The following is a 12,022-nucleotide window of genomic DNA, read 5'->3' as shown; positions in this document are numbered from 1 at the left end:
AGGAACAAAAACAGTTTGAATTACCGTTAAAAGCAATGGAAAGAGAAATGGAAAGAATTGCCCAAACCAGAACAAATAGAAAAGGAGAGGAAGGCCCTAGCAGAAGAAAGGGAGAAAGAAAGAGAGAGAGTTTGAACTTCAGAAGTTGGCAATTAGACAGGGAAGTTGGCTTAAAACAATGGAGATGAAGGTAGAAGGTATGCTTAGTGAGGAGGATAGTGTAGATGAGCAAAGCCACTGTAGCCATAGGCATGGTGGGGATCTGTTTAGATACATCCAAGTATTACCTAAATTTGATGAGAAGGATATGGAAGCCTTTTTCATTTCATTTGAGAAAGTGGCTGAACAAATGAAGTGGCCAGTGGCCAGGTGGGTTTTGTTGACCTAAAAAAAGCTGATAGGTAGAGCTAGTGAGGTATTTGCATCACTATCACAAGAGGTATCTGGGGAATATGTGGAGGCGAAGAATGCCATCTTAAGTACATTTGAACTTATGTCAGAAACCTACACACATCATTTCAGGAATCACAAGAAGGACATACTTTGGTCAAATGTACTTTGAGTAAAAAATGAGGTCTGCAGATACTGGAGATCACAGCTGAAAATGTGTTGCTGGTTAAAGCACAGCAGGTTAGGCAGCATCTCAGGAATAGGGAATTCGACGTTTCGAGCATAAGCAAACAAAGTAATTTGGGTAGGCGAATATGGGCATTAAAATAGCTCAAACATATGATGCTCTTAGAGCGATGATTACTTTGGCGGAATTCAAAAATTCACTTACTGAAGTAGTGAGAACTCATGTGGAAGAGCAGAGAGTTAAAATGGCAAGATTAGCAGCTGAAACAGATGATGATTAAGAGTTGGTTCATAAAACAAAGTTTGGCTTCCCACATCAAATTCAATCTGTGAGGGTAGAAAATGGGGAAAAGAGAAAACCTCATGTGGTTAGGGAAATGTAGATCTCAGTGAAGATAATAAAGATAGCTTACCGCAGGGTCAAAAGGAAACCCATGAGGGGGAAAGAGAAGTTAAAAAGGTCAGGTGTTTTCACTGCAATAACATAGGCTACATGAAGTCACAGTGTTGGGGGTTTAGAAAAAGCACTTGGAAAATGCATGTAGGAAAACAGGATAAGCCAGTGAATTTTGTTAAAGTGGTAAAGGAAAGAATAGTGGAGGCCAAAAAGATGCACCGGAATGCACAACGTGGCTAGAGATTGGTTGAGAAGGAATTTCCAGATCATCCTAAACCATTTGCTTGCAAAGATAAGGTTTATTCACAAGTACCAGGATCAGCAGGTAAAGAAGTTACAGTATTCAGAGATACAAGATCAAATCAATCTTTGATATTGAGAGATAAGGAGATATGTAACTTGAAGGATTATTGCCAGAAAATGTGCTAGTACATGGAAGTCATGGTGAGATGACAAGTGCTCCGTTATGTAGAGTGAGGTTGGAGTGTCAGTGAAAAAGGAGAAGTGGTGGTAGGAATACTGGAGAAACTCCTGGCTTCAGGAATACAATGCGTCCTTGGTAGCAATGTAGCTGGATCACAGGTAGGAGTGCTGCCTACTGTAGTTGAAAAGCCAGTGGAGAATCAGGCAAATGAGGTAGTACAGGAAGAATATCCTGGGACTTTTCCTGACTGTATGATAGCAAGGTCACAAAGCCACCATTTGCAACAGGAAAAGAAATCAAAGAATACAGATAAGGAAGTTGAAGTAGAATTATCAGAGACCATGTTTGAACAAATGTTTGAGACAAAACAAGATATTTTTAGCTCAGAGAAATTAACTGAGATACAACAAAAACTGAAGAAATTGTATTGAAAAGCATACACAGAAATAGAATCTGAGTGTATTCCTGATGTTACTGTCTTAGAAATTATGTCTTGATGAGGAAGTGGAGGCCATCACATATTCAGGCGGATAAGAAATGGGCAGAAGTTCATCAAGTTGTATTACCAGTGGGTTACAGAAAGCAGGTGATGCGGGTAGCACATGAATTAATAGAAGGAGGTCATTTGGGGTAAGAAAAACTCAAGCTAAAATACAAAATCATTTTTACTGGCCTGGACTGCATAAGGATGTAATTGAATTATGCGAGACATGTCATACGTGTCAGGTAATTGGAAAACCTTAGGCAGTAATAAAACAAACACTTTTAATAATCTCTTCTGCATTTGAGGAACCTTTCACACGGGTCTTAGTTGACTGTGTAGGACCCTGACCTAAAATGAAAAGTGAGAATCAGTATTTGTTAACAATAATGGATGTGTCCACTATATTTCCAGAGGCCATTTCATTATGCAATATCACAGCTAAAAGGATTGTAGAAGAGTTACTCAAATTTTTGCTCGAAATATGGATTAGCCACAGAGATGCAATCAAATCAAGGGTCAAATTTTACACCAAAAATATTCAGGAAAGTTATGGATAGTTTATGAATAAAACAATTCAAATCCACTGCATACCATCCAGAATTACAAGGAGCATTAGAAAGTGGCATCAAATTTTAAAGACTGTGTTAAGGGCTTACGGTAAAGACTATCCAGGCTATTAGGATAAAGGAATTCCATTTGTACTTTTTTGCCATCAGGCATGCACTAAACAAATTGACCAAATTCAGACCATTTGAATTAGTTTTTGGACGTGAGGTGAGAGCATCAGTGAAATTAATTAATGAAAATTTGATGAGTCAAAATTCAGAGACCATATATTTGGACCAAGTATCAAATTTTAGGGAACGGTTAAATAGAAAGAGGAATTGGCCAGACAGCATTTAAAAATATCACAGCCTATGATGAAACAGGAAGCAGACAAGAAATCAAAAACTCTCAATTTTGCTATCTGGTATGAGGTGTTATTGTTACTTCCAGTGATAGGTGAACCATTAAAAGCAAGGTTTAGTGACTTTATCAAATCAAAAGGAGATTTGATTGAGGTGAACTATTTGACCAGGACTTCAGATAGAAAGAAATCGCACAGAGTATGTCATGTGAATATGCTCAAAAGATATTTTGATAGTGAAGGAAAGCAAAAGGAGAAGAGATTACTGGTTACAACACAAGATGAAGAACCAAATTGAAAAAATTCTCAATTGGATTTTCCTCAAATTAAATTGGACAATAAGGAAATTCTTAAAAATTGGTATAAATTATTAAATTACTTTCAAGAGGAAAATTGAAATGGTGTGTGAGAGTTATTACAATCGCATGTGAGAATAAGCTGGGAAATAGGATATAGGAAATGTTGTTCCAATTAAACAACATCCTTATAGACTTAAACCTCTGATGTTGGTACAGATTCAAAAACAGTTTGAACATAATTAAAGGGAGTTGCAGCAACTGGAGCTCATCCATAGGAATGGTGCCAAAACCAGATGGTACCCAACTTCACAAAGTCAGTGCAGTTACAAAGTCTGATTCATATCTGATTCCATGTTTGGAAGAATGCACTGAGAAGTTGGGATAAGCAATTTATATTTCTAATTTGGACTTATTCAGAGGATACTGTCAGGTACCTTTATCTGAAACAGCGAAGGCAATTTTGACTTTTGTAACACCAAATCAGCTATAACAATTTGAAGTCATGTCATTTGGTGTGAAACATGTGCCAGTCATTTCAAAGATTAACCAATAAAATCATTTCTGGATTTCCCAACTGTGTGATATACATCAACAACCTGGTGATGTTTAGTCACACACAAAAGAAACATTTGCAGCATTCATCGAAATTATTCGATCGACTTTAGGAGGCAGACTTGGTGATAAACCGGGCAAAAAGGAATTTGCCAAAGCCCTTCTTGGCCATGTTATCAGACAGGGACAGATGGTTCCATAGAATGTGAAAACAAATGTTATTGGGGAGTTTTCCATACCCCCGACAAAGAGAGAATTTCTACTATTCCCGGGATTGAGTGGATTTTATTGGAAATTTGTACCAAATTTTAGCAGTGCGGTTGCTCCACTCACTGACTTATTGAAGAAGTGCAGAAAACATCAACGGATGGAGGAATGATAGTAGGCATTTGACAGCCTGAAAGCTGTGTTAACCAGTGCCCCAGTATTAGCCACACCTAATTACACAAAGCTGGCTATCAATGCGAGTGATGTGGGTGTCAGTGGTGTACTCTTACAAGAAGATGACGAGAAGATATAAAGAATTATTGGACACTTCTCCAGAAAATTGAATATTTATCAACAGAAATATTCCACAATTGAAATTGAGACCTTGAGCTTGGAAATTGCATGACAACATTTCAACATTTATAATGCCAAAAATGTGTCTGCGATAATTGTATATAACCCATTAATAGTTTTTGGAAAATTTAAGGATAAAAATTGCAGACTGTTTTGTATGAGCTTATTATTGTAGCAATTCAATTTGAAAATTGTACATGTGGCAAGAAGAGAAAATGTAATTAGAGCATAAAACATAGAACATTGAACATTACAGCACAGTACAGGCCCTTCGGCCCTCAATGTTGCATCAACTTGTGAAACCAATCTGAAGCCCATCTAACCTACACTATTCCATTTTCATCCATTTGTCCTTCCAATGACCATTTAAATGCCCTTAAAGTTGGCAGGTATACTACTGTTGTAGGCAGGTCGCTCCACACCCCTACTACTCTCTGAGTAAAGAAATTACCTTTGACATCTGTCCTATATCTTTCACCCCACAATTTATAGCTATGTCCTTTCATGCTCGCCATCATGGTCCGAGGAAAACGGCTCTCACTGTCCACCCTATCTAACCCTCTGATGATCTTATATGTCTCAATTAAATCACCACTCAACTTTCTTCTCTCAAATGAAAATAGCCTCAAGTCCCTCAGCCTTTCCTCATAAGACCTTCCCTCCATGCCAGGCAACATCCTAGTAAATCTCCTCTGAACTCTTTCTGAAACTTCCACATCCTTCCTATAATGTGGTTACCAAAATATATGCAATACTCCAAGTGTGGCTGAACCAGAGTGCTGTACAGCTGCAGCATGACCTCATGGCTCTGAAACTCGATCCTTGTACTAATAAAAGCTAACACAGCATATGCCTTCTTAACAACCCTATCAACCTGAGTAGCAACTTTCAGGGATCTATGTACATGGACACTGAGATCTACATTATCAAGAATATTAACATTAGCCCAGTACCCTTCATTCCTGTTCCTCCTTCCAAAGTGAATCACCTTACACTTTTCTTTATCAAATCCATTTGTCACCTCTCAACTCAGCTCTGTAGCTTATTTATGTCCCTCTGTAACCCATGAAATTCTTCGGCACTATCCAAAACTCTACTGATCTTAGTGTCATCCACAAATTTACTAATCTATCCTCCTGCGCCCTCATCTAAGTCATTTATAAAAATGACAAACATCAGTGACTCCAAAACAGATCCTTGCGGTACACCATGAGTAACTGAACTCCATGATAAACATTTCCCATCAACCATCACCCTCTGCCTTCTTTCAGCTAGCCAACTTTTGATCCAAACCGCTAAATCACCCTCAACCCCATGCCTCCAGATTTTGTGCAATAGCCTACCATACAGAAATAAAATGTAGTAGTGAATGTTTGCATGCTTATAGTCAATGTGTTGTAGTATACTAAGTATACTAACAGAGTAAGACTAAAGGGTTTAAAATGAAGACATCTTTGTATATTGACGGTTAATTTTTATTTTAAAAGGGGAGGTATGCTGATGCTGTCACTTTAAAAAGTACTTTTTGAAGAAAGTTGTAAAAGCAGAGGTGCCGAAGGGTGTGGTTTAACAATGGAAGTGGCCAATTCTCCCAGTTCAGTTTTTTTCCAGTTTGTTTTTGCTGTGGCAGTCACAAGATGTTAGAGTCCAGAAGAGTTGCAAGCTTCAGTAAATAATTCTTCTGACTTTCTCTGAAACTTCTCTCTGGATGTTCCCTCTTGCCTGTAAGTACCCGTGCTTGAATTTACCTTTTTGCCAAGGGGTGTATTTTTTGGATGTTACTGTTCTGAAACACTTAATTAGTAATAGTAATTGAATTGGGCAGGTTAAATTTTCCAATAGTTACATTATTGGAAGTTTTGCTTTCTTTTTGTTCGTGTTTCAAATGTAGTGTTTAAATAAATTCTATTTTGCTTAAATCCGAGTGGTTTGACCAGTTGCATCACACACATCTGCCTTTGAAATAAGAAAAGAGTTAAGGTCTAGGCTATCTTCTTAAAATATTTTGAGGGGGGGGTCTGGCCAGGTGAATAACAAATGCTACACCTACAGCATGTGTCAGCAGCCTTTGTGGCTAAATCATGCAGTTCAACCGAATAGTAACATCACAAAGTCTAGGAGGAATAGTCTTCAGTGATGACAAAGGGGACAAAGCTCAATCAGGCTCCCACTGCAGTCATTCAAGGGTATCATTTGATGTCTGTCCAGGAGTTTGGACACAGTCTGTCAGTTATGTTGGACAGTCAGGGTCAGGAGTTCTGTATCATTAGAGCCCAGGGACTGGGCCACAGTCAGTCCTAGAGGCCTTATGCAATCAGTCGGATGATTACTGGTCAGGTAACTGCACAGAGATTGGTCAGGGATCTGGTCATTCATCTGTTGAGGATGTCCGTCCAGATGGTCAGAGTGAGGGTGTGTGCCATAATCATTTCTTGAGAACAGATGTTGGGACCACAGCCATGATAAGTTGGGGAAGTCAATTGTGGGAGCTGGAGGCAGCATGTTGGACTGTAAAAGGGACAATAATTGCAACAGGAGCAACTCAACATATAAGGGTGCGAGACGATAGTTCATTGGAGGACTGACATATTGCAGGGTAGTCAACAACAGTCACCTTGACCATGGTTTTGAACGCGGGGTAGCACACCCCATGGTTGGCATGGCTAAGCTGCATGACCGGGGCTCAGGTTGGTTGATGAAAGTGTAAATGAAAGAGTTGAGTGAAACTCAGAATATAGAAACTCAGAACTGGTGGGATTCGATTATCAGGCTGAGTCTACGACTCACTCTGCAAAGTGTGACCTGTGTTACTTTCCATCTCATCTGAATCATAAGCACTCAATGGACATAAAAGATGGCTGCCTCCACACCCAGAGTGGAGGAAATAAGTGTTTTGTTTTCTGACTGAGTACACAGGCTCTATATCTGAGCAAGGTGAGACACCTCAAGGTGAGACACTTACACACCACAGAAGACATCAATAATCATAGGGTCCTGCATGTGCAATGCATTCAAATCCTGGATACAAGCAATCTTGAACATGTAATTAATCATTACAAATTTATTATACTTGTCTATGTGAAGCTTCTGCATTGTTACATTTCTGAGATTCAGAGAAGCATTGCCTATCCCTTAAAGACAACCTTAAAATATCATCTGCATGTTACATTTCTGAGATTCTGAGAAGCATTGCCTATCCCTTAAAGACAACCTTAAAATATCATCTGCATGTCACAATTCACAAAGACTATCCAAGGTCTCATTGGTTGTATAAGGTCATGGAGTTGATTTCCTCTTGCCTTAAACTGTATTCACTGACATGCTCTTACGTGCAATGTTACCTTTCTTGGGTGATGTGGTGGATAGGGGTTTCAGTAATTTCACTGCACCTAAAATCTCTTCCCCTATTATTGTGACTTGGCTTGTGCTACTACATCAGAATAAGATCCATACACAGACATTCCATGACTGTCTTTGTCACAGCATTTCATGCCACAATGTGTGGAGGACTATGTTAAATCATCATGTGAACATTGATGTCACGCATTACTAAGCCACTGTCTGTTTCTGATATTCTCCACAAACTATTTAGAACCATGACCAATGGATCAACTACAGTAGGAGTCATCATCACAGTGACCCTGGTACTACAAAGGTGCCAAGAAGTGGAGGAGGAACAACATGACAGCAAGCCGAGGAGCAGCAGCAACTTCCGGAAGCTACCGAATTGCTTCGACATGAAGAAGTTGCAGCTGAAGATCCCCTCAGCATTTTGAAGAGAGACATGAGACACACAATTAATCGTCCTTGATGCCATTTCTTCCAGATGTGTAAGGTACAATGTCGGCAAAGACTGATGATACCTTAGGCCATTGCCACCAAACTATACCAGTTGCTGGAGTAGGACCTGTGACCTGAAGCTTTGTGAAGCTTTGTGGTGTCATCTTGTTTGAGTGGCTGTCACGGTGACAGCTGCACTAAACTCTTATGCAATATTCTACTTCCAACGATCTACTGGGGACATGTGCCTGTTCTTACACCTCCAGAAAAACAAGTATATCAAGACTATTACTGATGAAATTTGTGACACATCGTGCTGTTTCACCTCATTTCTCTATGATGAGATCAGTGCTGCAGTCAAGGAAGTAGGTTTTGCCAACATAACTGGCTCTGCCAGACGCAGGACACAATGGACTGTATATTAAGAACACCATAACACACTGCAGCTGACTTCATCAACTGAAAATGTTTGCATTTCATCATGGAAGATATTGTGAAGCTGTTAACCCTGGTGAGGGAATGTTGAACTAGGAGACATAGATACAGACTAAGGGGGCATTCACTTAAAATTGAAATGCAGAGAATTTTCTTCTCCCAGAGGGTAGTGAATGTCTGGAATCCTCCAACCCAGAGAGTTAGGAAGACTATATCACTGAAGATATTTAAAGAGGAGGTGAATGGATTTTTGAAATATCAGGGAGTTGAGGGCTATGAGGAGCTGATACAAAACAGGAATTGAGAACTGGAGCCATGATCTTACAGAATAGTGAGGCAAGCTTGAAGGAACTAATGTCCCACTCCTGCTCCTATTTCTTATATTCATAAGAATTCATAAAACCCTTTGAGAGTAACAATAATTGTCAAGACTTTGGTAATGTGTAGGCTTGTAGCTACACTATTAATAGCTGGCAGAGGGTAAAGGTCTCAGTTGACAGCTTTTTTCAAGTCGATGCAACATAAGCAGATTGTACCATTTTTCTTAGTCATGACTCTAATTGGATGGTCCATGAAATCACCGTTCTCATAGAAGTGATGAGGTCCTGTCTACCGAAGCATTCAAATAGGTCCTGAATGATTACTTGGTTAGAAATAATATGCAAGTTTAAAAGCAGGAAATTGGCATTAAGTAATGGTTCTCATTTGAATAGTTGGTGCAGATATGATGGCCAATGGCCACCTTCTGCATTGTTACATTTCTGAGATTCAGAGAAGCATTGCCTATCCCTTAAAGATGAAGTAGATGTGAGCGATGTATCTGCAATGGAAAGGCTTAGCAGAAAATTACATTGCAAGTCATGCTTGGACTAGTGTTAATCATTGATGTTGTTTTGATGAACAAAGTAAGCATTTTAAACACATTGGAAGCAAAAGAATGATCATTTCAGGACAAATGGTGAACATGTAATTGAAAGTTTGATTTGAATCATGTGCCACGAAATTTCTCATGGCAGCTCCTGTTCCCTCAGTTGAAAGTACTGTCAGTGGAATGGAAAGAAACCCCAGAGCATTTTTTGATTTGATTTATTGCAGTCCCATGTTCCTAAGTACAGCGAAAAGTTTTGTGAGCAGTATAGGCAGATTATAGCAAACAAATACAAACAGATCATAGGGTGATTAAACAGAGTGAGGTATGATGGCTCAGTGGTTAGCATGCTGTCACACAGTGCCAGGGACCAGGGTTCAATTCCGGCTTTAGGCAACTGTCTGTGGGGAACTTGCACATTCTCTGTGTCTGTACAGGTTTTCTCTGGGTGCTCCGGTTTTCTCCCACAATCCAAAAATGTGCAGGTTAGGTGAATCGGCCATGCTGTTCAAGGATGTGTAGGTTAAGTGCATTAGTCAGGGGTAAAAATAGAGAGAGGTAGGGTTGTGGGATGGGTTACTGTTTGGAGGGTTGGTGTGGGCTTGTTGGGCTGAAGGACCATAGGCAGTGGATTTCCCAGTTTTTCCAAGGTTTCCTTGGCATGCAGTCCTCTGTGCACTTGTTAATGAAGTCTGTGACAGTGGTGGTGTACTTGCGTAGGTTGAGAGTGTGTTGCTGGAAAAGCACAGCAGATCAGGCAGCATCCAAGGAACAGGAAAGTCAACGTTTTGGGCCGGAGCCCTTCACCAGTATTGGTAGTATTTTGGTAGCACGTTCTTTAGGTTGGCCTAGTTGAAGTCACCAGTCGTGATAAATAAGGCCACGGGGAATTTCATCTCTGGAGCATTTATATCGGTATAAATTTCATCTAGAGCTTTCTTCACTTCCGTGTGGGGTGGTATCTAGACTGCTGTCAGGGTGGCAGAGGTGAACTCGCACAGCACGTCGTAAGGATGGCATTTCACTGTAAGACGTTCTAAATCTGGGGAGCAGTAGGTCACCAGAGTTGTCACATAAGAGCATGAGGAAGTATTGATTAGGAAACATATCTCACCACTCTTAGCCTTACCCAAGGATGCTGTGTAATCCATGTGATGTATGGAGAATTTCTCAACTTGCAAGGCACAAATCTGGCCACAAATTCATGCATTGTTATGTTGGTTGATATCCTTAACGATTTTATGAAAAGATAACATTTTCATCTTAGATTGGAGACTTTCTTATAGGGTTAACATGTGCTACAATATTATAGTTTACTGCAGTTAAAAAGAGAGCTAACTTTTTTTTACAATGATGACGGAACAGGCATATTGTTTTCTTTGAGCTGACTACCATGCATTAGGAACTTACAGCTTATAAATATAACCAGTTTCTACGGTTTTGTCATAATTGGTTGACAATGAATTGCAGAAAAAGGTATAAAGTGAGTTTTCTTCCCTAGATGAAAAAAATTGCATTGACATGCAGCTTGGATGTGCTACTTTGGAGAGTGAAAAGACAGAGATACAAATACTTAGGAAAATAAATGAGAAGAATGAAATTGAAGCATAAATGAAAAACAAGTGTCATTTTTAAAATTTAATTATTATTTGTAAATCACCATTCATTCAAAGGAAAAGGTTTTTTTTCTCCATTTGCCTATCAAAACACATTATAATTGTAAAAACCCTTATTAAATTTCCTCTGCCTTCTCTATTCAACTAATTTCATTGCTGTGGGTTTCTCCCTTAATCATAATTTCTCAATCCTAATATCATCTCTTCTTTTTTAATGTTATAGATTTGTTACAGTTTCAATGATGGGGTATCCGAAGTTGCAGTATTCTCTACCAATGGGTTCATTAACTTTGTACAAATTTATCAAAACCTCTTTACATGTACTTTGTATCCTGATGTGTAAAACTGAAAATGCTGTTGTCCTTAACAAAGGAATAGATTCCCTACAGTATGGAAACAGGCCCTTTGGCCCAACAAGTCCACACCAACCCTTCAAAGAGTAACCCACCAAGACCCATTCCTTTACCCTATATTTACCCCTGAGTAATGCACCCAACACTATGGGCAATTTAGCATGGTTAATTCACCTGGCCTGCACATCTTTGGATTGTGGAGGAAATCCATACAGACACGGGAGAATGTACAAACTCCACAGAATCTCCTGAAGTGAGGCAGCAGTGGTAACCACTGAGCCACCATGCCACCCACCGTACTGTCACGTGCAAATCTAATCCCATCTGGCATAATTATGTGTTCTGTTTTCTGTATATTAATGGTTAATTGTTTTTGTGTGAAAATTCTATTGCCTGTAACTTAAATGAATAAAATAGTCATGAACAGAAGTAACCCAAAATTTATCTCATCTAGCATTTTTATGTCTTCTATGTATCAAAGCTAAATTGTTTTCATGTGTTAGAGCTCAACATATATTTTCTCCCCCACACTCTATACACCATGACCCCACACCTTCTCTCGCTTACTCCTGCAACTATAGCATAAATGCTGCCCCTTCACACTTCACTTCAGCTCTGATGAGGAGTCATCTAGACTCACAATGTTAGCGTGCTCTCTCTCTGTGGATGCTGTCTGACCTACTGTAACTTCCAGCATTTGTTGTTTTCAGTACATAGTGCCCTTCTTTGTCTTCGTCTTATTGCATCTTATTGCCACCCATCCATTTTTT

This window comes from Hemiscyllium ocellatum, chromosome 2 (assembly GCF_020745735.1).
Source record: "Hemiscyllium ocellatum isolate sHemOce1 chromosome 2, sHemOce1.pat.X.cur, whole genome shotgun sequence".
NCBI classification, from domain to species: Eukaryota; Metazoa; Chordata; class Chondrichthyes; order Orectolobiformes; family Hemiscylliidae; genus Hemiscyllium; species Hemiscyllium ocellatum.
This window is presented reverse-complemented; position numbering follows the sequence as displayed.